At 42.0% G+C, this 20,429-nt stretch overlaps 1 protein-coding gene across 1 annotated transcript in view; it reads right to left on the bottom strand.

The window, feature by feature from the left end:
- LOC117441800 (AT-rich interactive domain-containing protein 3B-like) overlaps positions 1–20,429 on the bottom strand; it is a 108,375-nt gene that overhangs the window by 63,239 nt on the left and 24,707 nt on the right. The gene's annotated exons all lie outside the window — the stretch shown is intronic.

Here is a 20,429-nt window from a genome sequence, read left to right as displayed (position 1 = left end):
CTCTCCATCTATCCATCCATCCATCTATCCATCCATCTATCCATCCATCCATCCATCCATCATCCATCCATCCGACACATTCCTCGTCAACTCATTTCCATCACCTAGTTTCCATCATCATCATCATCATCATTTCAGTCCCGTGCTTTTATCACGTGGCAATGCTTATAATGTTGTATAATGACGTTTGTATTTTGTCTTTGCTTTTGTTTGCTTTGTTCATCCTTTTTGTGATTTGAGGCTATAATAAATGTTGATTTGATTTAAATATATTACTATATTTGTTATTATTTTTAATGTTATTATATTTTCTTATAATAGTTCTCTATCTGTGTTTTTTTAATTTGTATTTACTTTTATATTCACGACATCAAGTCAAATTCCTCGTCCGTGTCGACCTACCTGGTTACAGAGAGTAGTGGAGCAACGGCGAGTCTTTAAAGCAGCACGACTACATTGAAGTTGACTTGTTGGGCATTCGTGTAATGGTGAAAGCAGAGATAGAGACAGGACGCATGTGGAAGAAGTGCAAGTCGTGCAGAAAGGTCCCCGGGCGGAAATAAAAGATGTTTCCTGCACGTTTCTGATTGGAGGAATGGACTTCGACCTCCAACATTTGTCTTTGAATGTATCCGTCTTGTCTTTATATGCTGCAACGCAAACATTTCCAACAAGTGGATCAATAAAGTACGTCTTATCATCTTATCTTATGTGGAGCTTGGCGGTATGACTAAAGCGTATATCAAGGCATATCCAAATCCAATCGGTATTTATTTGATTGGAAAATTGTATTGGCCCCACAAAAAACCCATGACCGGCGGCGGTCCTCATAAACGTAATCTGGTGAAGAAAGAAGAAGACATACTTTACTAATCCCTCACGGGGACATGTCTTGAAGGAATCACGTACAACGTTGCGTACCACATGACAACAACTTCTTTGTATATGCAAACAAATCCCTCTGTCTCGTTTGAGTGTGTGTGTGTGTGTGTGCGTGTGTGTGTGCGTGTGTGTGTCGAGAAGATGGAGAGATATAGAAGTGCAGTCCATTTATTTACTGATCAACACTTTCATTGCATTTCGAGTGTCAGTTCTTTGTTTATTCCCACAGTTATTCGTACACACCAGGAGTCTGAGACATCGTTTACAGCTTTAAAGGGTTTTTAAATAAAATGGTGGAGATTACTAATGTTTTTTGTGTTGAAGTCAGAAGAGTTAAAAGTCATATTATCAACAACAAAGCAAGGGGGGGGGGGACGATCTCTACAGGAGAGGTACATGTGTCCATTTGATCTGCAATGATCCCATCAGGTCAACACGGTGCAACACGAACACATGAGGACTAATATTTAGTGAAACTCCAAGAGTGCATTTTTTCCAGGGGCTTCGGAGGAGTCACCTCTGGAGTTATTGCGCCCCTGAGCTCCTGTTCCCCTCCCCCTTCATCCTCAAACATCTCCATTTGACCTAAACCATCTGCATCTGGAAACCCCTCCAAACTCCCCCATCTCTTCCGACCCAGCTGGAGACGAGGCCCCCGCCTCTCAACCTGAGCGCAGCTGTAAAGGGTGGCCAAGTTCACACACACACACACACACACACACACACACACACACACACACACACACACACACACACACACACACACACACACACACACACACACACACACACACACACACACACACACACACACACACACACACACACACACACACACACACACACACACACACACACACACACCACACACACACACACACACACACACACACACACACACACACACACACACACACACACACACACACACACACACACACACACACACACACACACACACACACACACACACACACACACACACACACACACACACACACACACACACACACACACACGTTTTATTGTCTTGTGCACGAAGCAGCAGTGTAGCCATGGCAATGAAATTCTTCTGACCACAGCTCCTCCAACAATGCAACATATATAATAATATCGTGGCCGTTTCCTTAACGATTATATTCAGAAGTATTCAGATCATTGTCTACTATCGATCCCAGTTTCTCAAATTCTCTCAAAATGTGGATCCAAAGATATTCACTGTAACATGATAATGTGAATGTAAATAGAATGTGATATGTACAAGAACAGAATATGGAATTAAATAATGTACAAAAAGTCAATACGGTTTGTTGCGGTGATAACTATGTAGATAAATAAGTAGATTGCAAGATGACAAGAAGAAGAATGTCAGGTCTAAAACCACCGGACACTTTCTTTCCATAAGACCTGCACTTTTGAAAGAACATCCATAACATTCATCCGTTTGCAACTTACACATTATTTATCTAATATCATATTCCATTTACTTGTATATAGACTCTTCTTGCACCATTTCAATTGTATTTGTATTTACTTGCACTATTTTAACTATTTCATTTGTGTGCTATATATATTCCTGTTGCTCCGTTGGAGGAGCCCGTGGCTTCAGTTCTTCTTGACATGTCGACACTGTAGCTAATGTACACATGACAATAAAAGCCTTGAAACTTGAATCTTAAAAACAGGTATGTGCGGAGGACAAGAAGGGGGTTGTCGACGGCCCCACAAGACGGGAAGGAAGGAAAATGGGGGCAGAAAGGGGTGCTCGGTATGTGCCGAGAAGGAATGTCTCTTAAAGACAAAACCTATAAAAGCATCAGGAATCAAAACAAGATCCGTTGGAAGTGGGGGACGAAGGGGGACGTTAATAGCTGCTGCGCGGGGTCTGGTTTCAAAACGGGAGCCCATTGGTCAGTGGCAATTACAAAGATCTGAAACGAGAGCTGCGGGGTCAAAGGTTGTCAAGGCCCCTGAGAGCAAGTCATTTTCACCCTCTTTCACTCTCTGGACGTGTAACGCTTGTCAACATTCGTGCTCGCTAAACAAATACCCGTCAGACATCAAGCCGCAGAAAGATAACCACTAAAACCCTCTCTCGCGCCGAAGTCCGGGAGGGACAGGGAATCCAAAACGCTAAATTACCAGATGCTAATTAGCATTTAAGCATCTGTATTAATTCCTCCAATTCAACGTTGATTGATTCGGACGAGCTACCATTTAACGGTTCATCAGCTGATCGTTCTCTGTATTAAACCAACGACAATAGAAGATTAGATAAACCTTTACTTGTCTACAGAGGGTCGTTTGGTCGATACAAGTCTTCATCCCAGTTTCTCAAATTCTCTAACAATTATTTTTTTCAGACTAATCTCCAACGATATTCTATAATATGATACTAACACACGGAAAACAGTAAATAACTCTATTTTGAGGCTATTTCCTTAACGATTAATCAATAAGATATTTCTCTGTGTCTTTTTGTCTAATATCGATCCCAGTTTCTCAAAATGTGGATTTCTCGGATCAAAATCACACATTCACAATAATATGAAATAAAAACACGGACGGCGAATATCTCCATTTGAGAGGTTTAAAAATCATCAATCATCGAGATATTTGGCGGTATTGTTTTGTCTACTATTGATTAGTCAACGAATCATTGCAGCTCTATTTGAAGTCCAAAGTCCAAACGCTCAAAGACTGTTTTCACTTTTTGATAACTCCTCAATGAATATTAAAAAAGCCATTTTTCCACGACATTAGCATCTCAGGAAGTGTACACAATGTTGACAATAAGACTTCTTTATCATAAATAAATGCATTTCTCCGTCTAACTACATGATCTATAGTACGTCATGGAGATTGCATCATGTGTCATGTGAAGTTTTATAAACGGTATCGTACACTTGGACCTTTGCACACCTCTGTTAACCTTTAGCCGTTATAAAAGACTATAACACAAGATCATTCCGATTGCATGCGGGAGAGAAACTGTTGCATTCGGCAGCTTTCATACAAGCTGATGTTCCCGATTCAACAAGAGGTCAGCAGTTCAATCTGACGCTAACCGGAACAAGGAGCCGTGAAGCATCATGGGAAACACTTCCAATGGTCTTATAGGCAGGACGTTCTTCAACACAAGGACATCAATAATGTACGTTTTGATACTCGTGCTTAATACCAATTGGATAAACCTGTGTGCATGAAAATGTATTTTTTAAATTAATATCTTCTTGCCTTTTAATGGATGCTGTACATGTTCCGGTAGCGGGACACTTAACGGGTTTCTATTTCTGTATTATATTAATGGTAGTTCTTAATAATAGTTGGATAAACCGAGAAGAAGTTCCCAATTTTTTTTTTTTTTTTTTTTTTTTTTAATAAATTGTATAATTTTTTTAATTAAAATTTTATTTCTCATTTTTAATAAAAAAAACATTTTAAGATTGTTCTTTATTCATTATTCTTTTTAACAAATATTATTCTTTTAGTATTTATTTCTTGCTTTGATCCGCTCTGAACCTTGCGCTTTAACCGTCCTCACTGCGGGGCCAATACAGGATTCTGTGTATAACCCACTATATGACGTGTGTTCAACAGGACTCACTCAGTTATATTACCTCTATTTAGAGGTTGATAATTTCTTATACAATCTATATATTCAGCAGATCTCTCCTTTATCTTCTCCAAAGTCACTTACAAACTAGAATGGACTCCCAGCTCACAGGAATAGGACGTAAACAAAGGACGTCAGTCGCTGCTGGCCTTGGATTTGTGATGAAACACAAATGTTATTGTATACAAACTCCAAGCACACACACAAACCTACACACACCCCTACACACACACCCCTACACACACAAACCTACACACCCCTACACACACACACCTACACATACAATAATGCATGAGTGCAGGGGTCAAGGTATTCCTAACATCAACGCGACAAGAGACAAAACGTCTCTCAGCCATTTTTTTTATTTCTGCTGCATTCTCTCTCGTCTTTTTCTAAAGAGCTCAAAATCAAAAGGATTTGCTATAAAACTGGCCTTTTCTTTCACACACATGTGGGGAGTATACAGTGATCCAGACCTGATACTCTCACTGATCTTGTGTGTAAGATATATAGGTTTCATTGAGGTGCAGCTCCAACTATGTAATGCTTTTCCGCTAAAGAAAGTAGCACGAAGCAAGAAGCAAATCAGAAATGTGACTTTCTAAATCGTGTAGATAGCGGTGGAAGATGAATCATAAATAAAGTCATTATCTTAAAATGCCAGATATCTCCCAATGCGACACCATCAACCCAAAGATATCCACTCGACGTAAACAAGATCATTTTCATATTTGAGAGCAGCATTTCCGGCCGTTTCTGTATGAAAATTCAACGATTACAAAACCTTTTTTCCTGACATTCGACCAATCGCTGCAGCTCTAGCGTTCCCCATCGTGTCCGCGCTTCTTCCAGCTTCCGGGGAGATGGATTCAAATTATTTGAATGCACTTTGAATTAGATTTAAGTCAACATGCACATTTGCATACACCCCTACATGGTCCACTATCTGCATCGGTGTGATGTGACATCGACTTGGAAAGACATTCGAACGGTTGATCTTAGACTTTTGAAAGGCTCCAAAGGAACCCCGGTGTTCCCTCATAAGACGGTAACTTAACATTTATTTAAATAAAAGCCGACTTTAGGATCGGGCCTGATTGTATAAGCGATGCCTTGTGAATGGGCTGTCACGTGTAATTACACATGTAAGTGTATGCACAGGAGAAGGCTGCAGCTCTTACTGGTGCACAGAGAACCAATAATTGTGAACTGGGAGCCGACGGCCACGAATAGACATGTTGGCTCTTGGTCAGCTGAGGAATGTTAACACTATGTTGTTTTTTTGTCAAGTTGGAGTGGATACTGATGTGTTTTGGGACCACTCCTTGTGACCGGGCGCCTCAGCCCCCTCATCACATCCAGGAAAAGACTCCTTTAAAAACAGAAACCACCACACCCTGGATGGCAGGCATTAAAGGGGCGTACAAAGCCCTGCGCGGCCTGATATAACTCCTAAGTGTCTCAAATTAAAAGCCTGCATGCGGACGTATGTGTGATTCCACTGAGATATCTCCTCTGACGAGAAACAAACAAATCAAAAAACAAACTCCTGCTGTGGCTTAAGGTCGGACATCTTACGCAGGAATAGAGAGTGTGCTTTTATTTCCTTACGTTTCAACAATCGGACACGATGGCTTTTATTTCTCTTGCTTTGTAGCAAATAAGAATAAGCCTTTACGGAGCCAAATCCCCCCTTCACCTGTCTACCATTAAATACCCAATAACCTGGAGCCTGAAGCTGCCTTCAAAATAAAAGCATTACTCAAATAAAGATAAATAAAGATGAAATGGCTACATGTAAAAACAGTCAATGCATAGCTTCTTCTCCTTCCGTCTTACAGGCAGATATTTGGGAGTATATATCCAGACTACAATTCAGATAATGGCGTTAAGTGTGATTAAACTATAGCAGGGATATTCCCTTTACCTAAAACACAAACATGGCATAAGGTCGGAAGTCTTACGCAGGAATAAAGTGTGTGCTTTTATTCCCTTACGGCGCGTCCACACGGCGGCGTGCGTTGAAGCTTGCCGGTGGGCGTGTCTGGAGCAACAACCAATCACATTAATGTCCCGCCCCGGACACACAAGCACGCGGTTTGATTGGCTGGAGCTTTTACTCATATGATTTGATTGGCTGACGCTTCCGTCGAAGCTTGAAAAGTTGAATTTTTCTCAACTTTCGAAGCGAGCAACGGAGGCAAAGCGACGGAACCACAACGCAGTTCGGCAAAGCCTGACGTCGCCCCATTCAAAGCGAATGGGAAGCGTCTCCTTTGAAGCTACGCACGGCAACAAGTCTAAATACTTTTAAACTTCCTCTCTTGCTTTGAAGCTTGATAAATAAAAATAAGCCTTTACGGAGCCAAATCCCCCCTTCACCTGTCTACCATTAAATACCCAATAACCTGGAGCTGCCTTCAAAATAAAAGCATTACTCAAATAAAGATAAATAAAGATAAAGTTGCGGAACAGCAAGAAAAAAAGTCTTTTTTTTATTTTATAAATCAATGAATAGCTCCTACCGTAAGTGCTTTATGTATTTAACATGTGTTGCAGACAAATACTTTACTTATATCCAAACTACACTTAGTTAATGGCGTTATAATATTGAACAAAAAGCATGGTATATATACAGTCAAAGAAAAGTATATAAGTACAAAGCAGCAGAAAATGGACGACAAGTACCTCAAAATGGTACATAAGTACATTTACTTTCCACCTCTGGTTGTATAAGTATATATATATATTTATGTGCATTTCCTGCTCCCTCTGCAGAACAGGAGTCTGGTTCCTCTCAGGCGGTTACAGGTTTACTGATAATCACATTATGCCTGCCTGCCATTAGAAAGAAGACCAGCAGAGATCTGGAGCCGCTCAGCAGGGGGTCAACGTGTAATAAATACTCCACACACCACGGCTCTTGTTGAGAAGGACCAACATTGCTTACATCGTATGCTTGCAATACTCATTTTGAACCGTTTCACGTTTTGTTTCATAGTTCTCGGGAAGTAATGGACATGATGGGTTTAAGTTTTTACTCCAAATTAAGGGTTTTACATAATCTAAATAAACCCTTATCTAACAATACGTATATAGCGATGCAGTGATGACGTATTGTTGTAGGCCAAACAGGAAGTCAGCATGCGAGGACTGCAACAAAAAGTCAATGGGATTCTAAATACTGCACACAGATAGGAGGTCATAGGTCATCGTGTAAGGGCTGCTTAAGTGTAGCGCTGCCAGATATCCAGATAATCAATCGGCTTGAGTTATTAAAAACGTCTAAATGCTTTGATTGTAGCTTTAAACGTGAATACCGGTTGGTTTCTTGATAGTAAATAGAATATCTTTCAGCAGGTCAGAGTGGGTTTAAGGAAAGTATTACTTTTCCTTCCAGAGACACACTTGAGCTGCGACGTTCAAAGACAACATGTAGACATATTCTGATTCAAGCTTATTAAAGTGAATCTGTTTGGGTTTCTTTACAGTAAACAGAACATCGTGGAGTTGTGGACAAAACAAGACATGACCTTGAGAAGCATTTTCAAACATTTAACCTGCAGGAAAACCACATATTAATTTAGTATTACTGTATAGTTTGTACTTAAGTACACTTTGAGGTACTTGTTCCCTACTTCAATGTTATGCTTCTTCTACTCCTCTACAGTTCAGAGGGAAATGGTGTACTTTTACTCCACTACATTTATTTAATATCTTTACTTACTTTACGGATTTGGATTAAAATAACTTGTACTCAAGTAATATATGACTACTTCTACTACAACATCCGAGTACTTCTCCTCCTCTGTAAATACTCGCTTTTTGAGCCCCATGTATTGTGTTGTGTTCTCCTGACCTTAAAGTCACTACAGTGCAACAAGTACACATTCTTTGCGTCTCCCTCCATCTCCACACAACACACTCCTACTTCTTGGATGTCGATACGTAGCTCGAGGGGGAAATTCTACACAGCCATTAGAGAAAAGGATGTCTCCAGTAGAGCCACCATTTTAGTGAGGCATGTTGGAACAGGAAGGGTTAATGGCTGCTGCTGGAGTGGGGGATGGAGGCCATTGATTGGCCAGGATGTTGACAGCATTTCTCCAATTTGATAGTGGAGCCGTTATTAGATGCAGGGCTCGTTCTTAATAAAAGCATCATGTGAATAATCTTCTGTCCTCAAATCTAAATGTTTCTGCGTACATTTAATAATGACTTTGATTCAAACCCATACTGCGTGTAACTTTTTATTTTGGTTCAAAATGTTCATGAAGTTTTGTCCTTAGAAGAATCACTCATCGGTTTCTCTTTTGAAAGAAAAGAAGGAGATGCTTTTGGAAAAGGGAGGCGTGTGGCGCAGTGGGTTGTGCGTTGGTGTTGGGATCAGGGGAGCGCAGGTTCAAACCCCACTGCAGTCAGCATGTCGTCGTGTCCCTGAGACCCTTCAGTGAGTCGCGTTGGATAGAAATGTAAAGATCAAGTAAGTGTGCTTTGAAGGTCAATTAAAAACTGCGTTGAAGTGAAGTACTTGTACACAGGCTGGGAAACAGAGGACATGATCGGACTCAAGCTTCTTCAATGTGAATACTTGTTTGGTTTCTTTACAGGAAACAGAATACTTAATAAAACGTTACCTGGCTCTGAGAAGCATGTCCCAAGCTCGTCGGCCTTCTGTTCGACCTGACATCGAGCACGTTGAGTCGGAAAGTCAACCGCTTAATTGACATCGATCAAACATGTCCACACGTGCTTTGACATCATCCATTAAACAGTGTGTGAGGCAGCAGGTCCCTTCATACAGAGCACAGGCCAGTTCAAGGCTGTATCCTCACGCGCACGTCGATACAGATATGCAACGAGAAGCTGAAGCCTCTCCACCAGAGCAACATGAAGGACGTGGAACACACGGATACAATAGTGCACGAGGACGTTCTGAGATGTGCACGTAAATACAAATAAAACAGAAATAGTGCAAGAAGAGTAAATGGATATATTCAGATGAATGTTTACGGGCGTTCAGGTGCTTCAATAGTCTTACGGCCTGTGGAGTCAAACTGTCCTGGGATCAGTTGTTGCGTTGCAGCCGGGTTAATCCCGCAGACTAAAGAGAGTCTAATGAAGAGAGGCACGCGCCGTGTTAGAGCCCCTTTAGCCCCTAACCCACTGAGAGCCACGGTTCCCAGACCCCCCCCCCCACAGCCATTGAACCCGGAGGCGGATCAATACCCCTGGAAGTCGTCCCCCCCCCCGACACAAACTCACATCACCCGTCAATACTCCTCGCCCTCAGTCATCTACAGCGGGGACAGTGAGAGGGGATATTCACAAAGCTGCAGCAGGTAGAGACGGGAGATATAGAAGGGTATTATAGAAAAGCAGAAGGTAGAAGTATTCAGACGCTTTACTGGAGTTACATTTCTACATAATATTGTAGCATTTTAATAACTTCTGTTTGACTGAACATATAATCAGCGAGAAGTCAGAGCAGGATTCATTTCAACATCCCAGAAGGAAAGAAAGAAAAGCAATATATTCGTACTTTTACGCTTTGCTTGAGTTAAAATACATTATTGTCAAAATACAAGTAAAAGTCCTTTGTTCAAAATCTTACAACATCAGCAAAATGTACCCAAAGTATAAAAAGTAAAAGTACTTATTGTGCAGAAAGATGGCCTCTCTGTGTATTTAACTATATTTATACATGTGACATTTATACATACAGTAATATTGTTGCATTTTACTTTTAAAGTTCAGATTTACTTTTTGTAAAATATTTAAATAGTTTGAGTCTGTTGTGACTTTAAGAGTTAGTCCACTTTTTAGACGAAAAGGAGCTAAAGCTGTTCATGTGGTGAAGTAGAAAGTGTTCTGTGTACAAAGCTATCATGTTACAATGTACAGAAGTACACATTCAGGTAGCGGCGGTATTTATAAAGTAAATAAGTGTAATACTGTAGGATTACAGAAGTCAAAGTAGTATTGCACTTCACAGTAACGGGTGGACTAACCGAGTAGCAGCCGGTAGTAAGAATAATATTAAGAATAAATACATGTTGTGAAACAGTGGCGACATGTGTGTCTGTTTGTGTTGTTGTTTACACATAACGGCATATTGCGTGTACTTAACACCCGTAGGAGACCCTCCACCTCCCGACAAGGCGCTCAAACACATTTGGAAGGTTACCATGGGAGATCCTCATCAAATCTCTCCGTGCAAACAGCCACACCTTCGCTCAATGAACACACATACACGCACACACCCCCAGGACAATCCCCATAGCAACGTATGCCAGTAAATCAAAGGTGGGGGGGGGGTGATAAAGTCACTCACATTCCTGTAGAGCAGTAACACGGCGCACACTAACACACACTCACCCCGCAGGTACTCCCAAGCTCTCGCTCGCAGCCAGAGAAATCTGTTGCTTTAATCTCAATCAAAGCTGCAGCGGTGAATCTGGGACGCACGGCGTGAAGCCGGAGAGGAGACCTGCTGCTGTGCACAGTTTGATACAAGAGGAGTTGTGCTTTTTATTTCTGAATGTGATTAAAATCTACCGTAGGAACCGACCTGCGTAGGCTTTGCAAAGAGAGCACGGAGGAAGGCAGATGTGCAGTTCGGCTGGACATTAATCAAAGTTAGATTTCGCACCACGAGCTAAAGAGAAAGACTCAAATGGCAGGACGCATAATGTGTTCAATACGTTTAGCATGGCGCGCTGTGTAGCTACGGAAGAGGATTAGGGTCACACGAGTCATTTGATTTGTTTAGATCTGACCAAAATTGATTTTCTGAAAAAAGTATATGACTGTGACCGTAGGGGCTGGGACTGTGAGCCGCAAGGTCGCCGGTTCAAGTCCCCGAACAGACCTAAGTATGGAGAGTGGACTGCTACTTGGAGAGGTCCCAGTTCACCTCCTGCCCTGCCGTGGTGCCCTTGAGCAAGGCACCGGACACCCCCCTTCGCCCCTCACTCCCATTGCTCCCCGGGCACTGGGTCTCGCCCCTCCATGTGCGACCATTAGAGAGGGTCTCACCCTCCATGTTCTATTCTGATTCACCGGTTCTTACTTTTTAAGATCTGTGAACAATATCTGGTTTTTATTTCTTCACTTCAGTCCTGATGCACACGCTCCGAATACTGTGCAACAATTTGGAGCTTTCCACTTTTCGTATTGCACATATTTTATTGTATTACGAGTATTTTTAGAATATGTTTTAATAGTATGTATATGTGTGCGTATATATGTGTGCGTATATATGTATATGTCAATCAACAAGTAAAGCGGATTAATAATAATAACAATAATAATTAATAATGATAATTATTTATAGATTAAACATGAATAATTTAAGGTTTTGTAATTATTTATTTTCGAAATAAATGTATCAATCAATCGTTTGTTATAATGGAAAACGTGTACGCTTCTTCCTCTCAGCGGGACAGTACAAACGACCTTTATGTGAGGGGGAGGGGCCGCACTGTCTAATCCAAATCAAATAATTGGGGGCTTGATCGCACAGCGGGACTCCAGGAATAATTCAGAGAGTTTCCTCGGGGGGTTTGGATTTAAAGCGAGGAGAGGAGAAAGGAGGGTCTCATGGTGAGGATAATTACATGAGCAGCGAGAGGGGGGGGGGTCCTCACTTTCTAATATAAAGAATATTCGTAATATCTTGTTTTTATTTATTGTATTTATATAAGTGCTGCACAACCCTCTGAATATCTTGTTTGAGTACAGAGCTACTTATATCTGCACGTTTCGTAGCAGTAATGCAAGTATTCTTTTACGGTACGTCGTTTTTTGGGATCTGTTTTAATAGTTTTTTACAATTATTCTTTATTTTTTGGTTGTTTCCCTTTTATCATATTTAACGGTGTTTATGTATGCGCCAAATACACCACGCCAAATGTGTAAACCTACAACCTGATTCTTATAAGAAGTACTTTTTTTGATCCCAAATTGGGGCATTTTTTGTGATAACAAGGAATTGCACGGAAAATAAAGAAAAATAAGACAAACATCTGAAAATAGTAAATAAAACCGAACTAAAAAGTTAAATATATACAAATTGACCATGAAGGATACACATCTGTAGACTGTCTGTCAAATAAGCACAATAAGGTAAGATAAGATAAGATAAGATAAGAGGAGAAGTTCTATTGATCCCCATTTGGGACATGTTGTGTTGCGGCGGCATGAAAAGAAATAAACAAGAAAGTAGATATACTTGTCGAACGAAGGGCCAGAACTGTGAAACCTGCCTCTGATTCACGGAGTCTCACTTATGAAAGACCCTCGTCTCTCATTAGGAATAATTATGGAGCATTAAAGTGAAAAAAGGCCCGGGGACTCGCCATGTTTTGGGGATCAGACAAAGCGACGAGGGGCTAAACGTCCATGGGGAAAACGTGCCTCTACCTGCCCAGAATCAGAGCCTCTGAGCGGGCCTTCAGGCGAGACCACCCCTCCCTCCATTAATCACTCCAATTACAAAGCCACGAAAAAAGAAAGAAAGAGAGAGAGAGAGAGGGAGAGAGAGAGGGGAGGGGGAGGTCACAGGTAGAAAGACCAAATGAAAATAGACAGGCAGGCCCATGCAGGAGTTAACCCTTAAACACCGATCAACACGCTTTTTTGAACCTAATCCGATTTCCCCCCGGAGACACGGAGAGAAGAACCTCCTGCGTTACAGCCCATCCAGAATCCCCTCGCTTCTCAAAGCCTTTCATACTTTAAGGTTTATTATAAGTGTGCAGCTTGAACAATCTGCTTTTTCAATTAAAGTCGAGTGAAGTGGAATAACATCTGGAAGCTTTGCAAGTTTTACAACCAGCTAATAGCTTTGGCTAAAGTCGGTCAACACTGTCGGAAACAATCGCCTTTTCGTTGTAACTGATGATTTATCGCCTAGCGCCCAGGAAGTGCGCCGGACTCTGACGGCCCGTCCACACTACAGCTTCAAAAGAAGCTTGGAGCTGGGCGTGTCTGAAGCTCGACCAACAACCAATCGCATGAATCTCCCGCCTCTGACACACAAGCAGCGGTTTGATTGGCTAGAGCTTGTACTGGCGTATGATTCGATTGGCTGACGCTTCCACCGAAAGCTTCAGAGGCTTCAACAGTTGAACATTCAAAGTGACGGGCAGACGCGTTGGAAACCGTTTTTGAAGCTGTCGAAGCTGTAGTGTGGACGGGCCGGGAGGAAAATATTCGTTGTGGCCAAAAGGCGGTACTACACTTCCGTATCAGTCGCTGGGCCGGAAACACTTCTTCCCATTGACTAACATCGGGAAAGAGACGTCTGTAAAGCGTTGGATAATATTGATGAACGTTTGGATAGCCCTTATTTAAAACATTCGGTCCTCAGGTCGTAAAATGTGCTAATATCGTTATTCTGAGAGTTATTTCCCTCAGCATTACTTCAGTACTACATGAGTTTTACCTTTACCCATGGACGCACAATAAGAACGGATCATACGATTATATGAATACTTTCGTGACGTTTCGCGCTCCCAAAAGTTGGGCCGTTTTGTCTTCATGCGCCAACAGCTCTTATTACACATCCATGTTATCGCACACGGATGAACTTGTACATATTGTGTCGCTTCACGTAACGCGTTTGTATTCAAGGGGCTATCTTCTCGCCCACCTGCCAGGGACCACAGATCTTCAGATAGCTCCGTCGGTTGGGCTCTGTCCCGCTATAGATACACAATAAAGAAGAAGTAAAATGTCACGTTTTTCTATATTAAAGTTAAAGTTTACTTATTTATTTCTAACAATTCTGCAAAGCTACAGATATCAGGAATTAAAATATTCAACGTAACACCTCCATGTTTCCTGTTGTACTCTATTAGAAAGAAGAAGAAACATGTCACGTTTTTCTATATTAAAGTTAACTTATTTGTATTTATATATTTGCTTAAAATAAGCAGTTCTCATTTATCCAAACTATAGTTGTTCAACCTTTAACAAAAATGTTTGTTAACTTTCGAACTGTAAAGAAAGAAGAAGCAGAATTGTACTTTTTTGTATATTCAAGTTAAACTTTACGTATTTAATTATAACAATTCTGCAAAGTTACAGATATCAGTAATTAAAATATTCAACGTAACACCTCCATGTTTCCTGTTGCACTCTATCTATTAGAAAGAAGAAGGAACATCTCACTGAAATTAAACTTTACTTATTGGTATGTCTTTATTTGATCCATATTTTCTACCCCCCCTCTCTTTATCTCACACCAGCTTCCACAATGCAAACATGTGTTCCCCCGGCAGTAAAGCCCTTTTGACTGGAATTAAACGGAGAGACGGAGGACGCTGCACGTCTGAAGGGGAAAGGGGAGGGTCTGCGTGTTTACTTCCTGGGTAAACACGTCTGTTGGCGACCAGCGAGTCTGGTTTGCCAAATAAACGGAGTGCATTTTTCAGCTCTTTCACCAAGACACCACATTCCTGCGCCCTTCCCCCATCACACGTTCTGCCCCTCTGCGTCGCCTCACACAACTGCAACGTTTATAGGCTGCTGCGGCCAGGAGTTCACACTCATTGGTTCAAAGAGCCTTTCACAGCCGAGCAAACAGTCAGAGAATCACATCTGTGCCTCAGAATCAGAATGCCGTCTTTAAATGAGCGGAAAGAAGTGTCCTAATGCTCTGGGTTTGCCTCGTGTCGAAAGGCTCATCGATAAGTGCCTTGCCTTAGGGTTAGGGTGCATTCGTCCCACAGAGCAGACAGAGACAAAGCAGCTTAATGTTAACTAAGAATGCATAAAAAAAATAAAGATATATTTTTCTTTATTTAGAAAATACACATGGTGTTTCAGACCCTGGTGTCCAAGCATGCTGCACAGGGACCCACCGGGACCCTCAGAGACAGGTTCAGGTTATTTATGTGTACCCGTAGGTAGATTCTGTTTGCAGAGAAAAATACAAGGGTTCCATCCTGACACTAAAAACAAACACAAACACGTCTCTAATAAAGGACTTGTAAAAGTACAAGTACACCCTGCTCAACCAAATCTCAAAAATATTTAAAAAACATTTTAAGAAGGAAAACACGAGTACAAACATGGACATTCAAAATGCACAATTCAAAATTAAATAAATAAATCATTTGTCCTCATGGACTTGATTTGCAGCCATCAGCTCCGTGAGGTGAACAGTGACGGGTGTTGCTCCGACACGCTATGACTTCACACGTCCAGGCGTTCAGAGTCACACAGACTGGTGGTGGAAGGTGGATGTATTCAAGAAGTACTAGTATTTCCATTGTATGCGACTTCTACTTCTCCTTCACTACATGTTGGTAACACAGCAGGTTACCAGTCACTTTTTACACATAAAACCACGATCGTTTATTTATTTATGATGCAGTACTTTACTACTACGACTTTTACGTCTTCCACATTAAGTTACCAGCTAACACAACACTTTTATACGATATGAAGATGTATATAGACCCAGGACCAGGTGGGGGGGGTTATATCTCTTCGCCTCGGGACCCCCCAGTCAGAGCTGCTTGATGAGGGGAAAGGACGTTTGGGGCTCTCTGCTGGAACTGCTACCCCCGAGACCCGACCACGGATACGCGGGAGAAGATGGAAGATGTATATACCCAGTATTTTAGAAACTATCTTAAATGGTCATACTTGTACTAGTATTTCAATTGTATTCTACTTTATACTTGGAAGCATTGAATGTACTTTTTACTCCACAGTGTTTAACTAAAAGTTACCGGGTACTTTTTACACATACACCCATTACATTTTTTATAAAACTTACAATTCCAGTATACCCAGTATTTTAAGTATCTAAAATTGTTTCTAGTATTTCCATTGAATGTACTTTTATTCCACTACATTTTGGATGCACTTTTTACTCAAAACACTCAGTATACTCAATATACCCAGTATTGCAAAAGTATCTAAAATAGTCATACATGTACTAGTATTTCCAATGTATGCTACTTTATACTTCTACTCCAAGCATTTCTTTCCACTAAATGTATTTAACTCATAGTTAGGAGCTACATGTTGGACAAAACAACCCAATGTTTGTACTATGATGGCGCAGTATACTACGAGTATACCCAGTATTTTAAAACGTATCTTTCATACAGAGACAACATTTTTTTTTGTACGTCTCGTGAGTAAGGTGCAGTACCGGAGTCCAACAGAGAGGCAGCAGCTGCGGGTCAGTAGACTGTGTACTGTGTACTGCGAACCCCCCCCCCTTATACCCAGTATTTTAGTAAGTATCTAAACTTGTCATACTTGTACTAGTGTTTCCATGTCATGCTACTTTATACTTCGACTCCACGACATTCTGGAAGCATGTATCGTACTTTTACCCATCATCTTTATAAGTATCTGAAATGGTCTTATCATTGACTAACTTCAACATGTAAATGCTCGTACTTATAAGTATTTGTAAGCGATAAAACACACCGATATATTTCTTTGAATGCCGGACTTTAACTTGCATTGTAGTATTTACGGACCAAAGTACTTTTACTACGATGCGAGTACTTCTTCCACCGTGATATAAAACCATTCCCTGTAGAAGCTGCAGCGGCGGCGTCCGGGTCCAAGCCGCCATCAGTGCGTTTCTTATGGGTTCAAAGCTTTGGCTAAACATACCTCGCATATCTCACATCTTTCAAAGAGAAGCATCCACTTCACCCCCGTGCTAATGGCCGCTAGAGAGACATCACACAGACGCCTTTAAAACCTTCTCATTATACCCCGATACCCCGATACCCCGATACCTGCACTGTCCACCAAGGAAGCCTCCACTGCTATTAAGGTCCCTATCATACTGTTTTTCATCAACATATCACAGGTCTCAGATATATACAGAGCCTGTCTCTGATTGGCTGAAACACCAAACAGATCATGGCAGCATTACCCATAATCCCCTCTGTTTCTGCCCTGTTTCCAAAGTGCTGATTCTCTGTCTGTGACTTTAGATGAAGATAAGGAGCCCCTCCCCACGCCCCTCTGAGAGAGGTTTGGTTACAAAGAACTCAATGGTGCTCTAGAGGAGATTCAGGTGATAAGGGGGGGGGGGGGGGGTTACCTTGTTGCTGATTGGCTAATGGTTACTCAAGACAAAACATCGTTATGACATCATCAAGTGGCCAAAATCTGATCAGCTCATTTTCAGACAGGTTTTTATAGAAATGGATCAAAAAGAGAGAAAATCTTTGTTCCTGAAACTTTCAGAGTCTCTTTCCACAGAGGGGACACATGTTGATGTAGAAGAGACATGGAGAAGAGGGGACACATGTTGATGTAGAAGAGACATGGAGAAGAGGGGACACATGTTGATGTAGAAGAGACATGGAGAAGAGGGGACACATGTTGATGTAGAAGAGACATGAAGAAGAGGGGACAAATGTTGATGTAGAAGAGACATGAAGAAGAGGGGACACATGTTGATGTAGAAGAGACATGAAGAAGAGGGGACACATGTTGATGTAGAAGAGACATGAAGAAGAGGGGACACATGTTGATGTAGAAGAGACATGAAGAAGAGGGGACACATGTTGATGTAGAAGAGACATGGAGAAGAGGGGACACATGTTGATGTAGAAGAGACATGAAGAAGAGGGGACAAATGTTGATGTAGAAGAGACATGAAGAAGAGGGGACACATGTTGATGTAGAAGAGACATGAAGAAGAGGGGACACATGTTGATGTAGAAGAGACATGAAGAAGAGGGGACACATGTTGATGTAGAAGAGACATGAAGAAGAGGGGACACATGTTGATGTAGAAGAGACATGAAGAAGAGGGGACACATGTTGATGTAGAAGAGACATGAAGAAGAGGGGACACATGTTGATATAGAAGAGACATGAAGAAGAGGGGACACATGTTGATGTAGAAGAGACATGAAGAAGAGGGGACACATGTTGATGTAGAAGAGACATGGAGAAGAGGGGACACATGTTGATGTAGAAGAGACATGAAGAAGAGGGGACACATGTTGATGTAGAAGAGACATGAAGAAGAGGGGACACATGTTGATGTAGAAGAGACATGGAGAAGAGGGGACACATGTTGATGTAGAAGAGACATGAAGAAGAGGGGACACATGTTGATGTAGAAGAGACATGAAGAAGAGGGGACACATGTTGATGTAGAAGAGACATGGAGAAGAGGGGACACATGTTGATGTAGAAGAGACATGAAGAAGAGGGGACACATGTTGATGTAGAAGAGACATGGAGAAGAGGGGACACATGTTGATGTGATCTTTAAGGACACATCTCATTACATGTGAAGCGACAGAGGTCACGCGCCTGCAGTCAGATGGGTAAATTACTTCTTGCTGGGTCTTTTATTCCCAGGCTTCTGCCCCTCTCCATCAGAGGCTCTCGTTGTGACTATCTCGACTGAATCTGCAGTATCAAATGTTCAAACCATAAGCGCTTTTCACAGCTTTCTGCAGGGACTAATCGATAAGGAGCCGTTTCCACCAGTCAGAGCCCTGGAGGTATCTGTTTCCTCTCAGATAGCGTTAAGTGTGCAGGGGCATTTCAACCTCTGACAGCCTGTGGCCCCCCTGGGACTCACGGGCCGAAACACTGCTTCATTTCACGCATCTGGAGCTCATCTTCAGGGGCCAAACAGACAGTATCTCCACTGGACACTCAGAGGACAACAGAGAAACCAAAATAACTGAAACCAAGCTCACGGTTCGCAGGGTAATTAATGAGCAAGGATGTATGAAAACAAACATGCATTGCTGGAGAGGTCATAGATAGAGTGGTAGACCGTGCTGTAGTTCCTTTATAGCCCAACATTAGCCACCTTTAGCTTAGCGGTGGTGACGTGAAGTCATGTGACCGTGCTGTAGTTCCTTTACAGCCCAACATTAGCCGCCTTTAGCTTAGCGGTGGTGACGTGAAGTCATGTGACCGTGCTGTAGTTCCTTTATAGCCCAACATTAGCCACCTTTAGCTTAGCGGTGGTGACGTGAAGTCATGTGATCGTGCTGTAGTTCCTTTATAGCCCAACATTAGCCACCTTTAGCTTAGCGGTGGTGACGTGAAGTCATGTGATCGTGCTGTAGTTCCTTTATAGCCCAACATTAGCCACCTTTAGCTTAGAGGTGGTGACGTGAAGTCATGTGACCGTGCTGTAGTTCCTTTATAGACCAACATTAGCCACCTTTAGCTTAGCGGTGGTGACGTGAAGTCATGTGACCGTGCTGTAGTTCCTTTATAGCCCAACATTAGCCACCTTTAGCTTAGCGGTGGTGACGTGAAGTCATGTGACCGTGCTGTAGTTCCTTTATAGCCCAACATTAGCCGCCTTTAGCTTAGCGGTGGTGACCTGAAGTCATGTGACCGTGCTGTAGTTCCTTTACAGCCCAACATTAGCCTCATCTAGCTTAGCGGTGGTGACGTGAAGTCATGTGACCGTGCTGTAGTTCCTTTATAGCCCAACATTAGCCGCCTTTAGCTTAGCGGTGGTGACCTGAAGTCATGTGACCGTGCTGTAGTTCCTTTACAGCCCAACATTAGCCACCTTTAGCTTAGCGGTGGTGACGTGAAGTCATGTGACCGTGCTGTAGTTCCTTTATAGCCCAACATTAGCCGCCTTTAGCTTAGCGGTGGTGACCTGAAGTCATGTGACCGTGCTGTAGTTCCTTTACAGCCCAACATTAGCCTCCTTTAGCTTAGCGGTGGTGACGTGAAGTCATGTGACCGTGCTGTAGTTCCTTGATAGCCCAACATTATCTTTTTACTTCAGAAATCATAAAGTGACGTTAACATGTGGAGTTATCTGCTGAACAAGGCTTGTAAGTATCACAAAAGTGTGTTTGCCACAGATCTTTCCAGAATTTCCAAACTACAATTGAATTGTTTGTTGATGGATGCTAACTGGGTCGACTCCACAAATACATCATCC

This window comes from Pseudochaenichthys georgianus, unplaced genomic scaffold (assembly GCF_902827115.2).
Source record: "Pseudochaenichthys georgianus unplaced genomic scaffold, fPseGeo1.2 scaffold_200_arrow_ctg1, whole genome shotgun sequence".
NCBI lineage: Eukaryota > Metazoa > Chordata > Actinopteri > Perciformes > Channichthyidae > Pseudochaenichthys > Pseudochaenichthys georgianus.
Note: the sequence above shows the minus strand (reverse complement) of the source record. Positions and strands in the feature narration are given on the sequence as shown.